At 35.2% G+C, this 429-nt stretch overlaps 1 protein-coding gene across 1 annotated transcript in view; it reads right to left on the reverse strand.

Moving 5' to 3' along the window:
• LOC119592348 (insulin gene enhancer protein ISL-1-like) overlaps positions 1-429 on the reverse strand; it is a 284,379-nt gene that overhangs the window by 86,329 nt on the left and 197,621 nt on the right. The window lies entirely within an intron of this gene.

Consider the following 429-nt stretch of genomic DNA (forward strand, 5'->3'; position numbering starts at 1 on the left):
GATGCCATACCATTCTCCACTACCATAAACAAATAAATACCGTAAAAAAGGTCCATCGCTTGTGCTAGTGGTGACCATTGTGGAAAGGTCACATATGACAACAACCGACGGAATCTCTAATGTCGTTATGCAAATTATAGCTAGCTGTGTATAAAGGTAATTTCAATTAATGACTACAGTAGCTTTGAACGCACCCTCACTTTTTTTCTTTTCTTTTCTTAACGCTTTCCCCTCTATATTACATTTACAAGTATTCAGTGTATGTACCTCGCCGGTTTATGCCAATAATCCAAATTAATTTATAAGGCTTCACAGGTGCATTTCCAAAATGACAGTCACCTTCTCACTTGCGTCATGGCGTTAGAACAAATGACATTTAGATTTTTTTTTTTTTTCTGCATAAAAATAAACCAGAATAAAAAAAGTTCA

Source organism: Penaeus monodon, chromosome 30 (assembly GCF_015228065.2).
Source record: "Penaeus monodon isolate SGIC_2016 chromosome 30, NSTDA_Pmon_1, whole genome shotgun sequence".
In the NCBI taxonomy this organism is placed as follows: Eukaryota; Metazoa; Arthropoda; class Malacostraca; order Decapoda; family Penaeidae; genus Penaeus; species Penaeus monodon.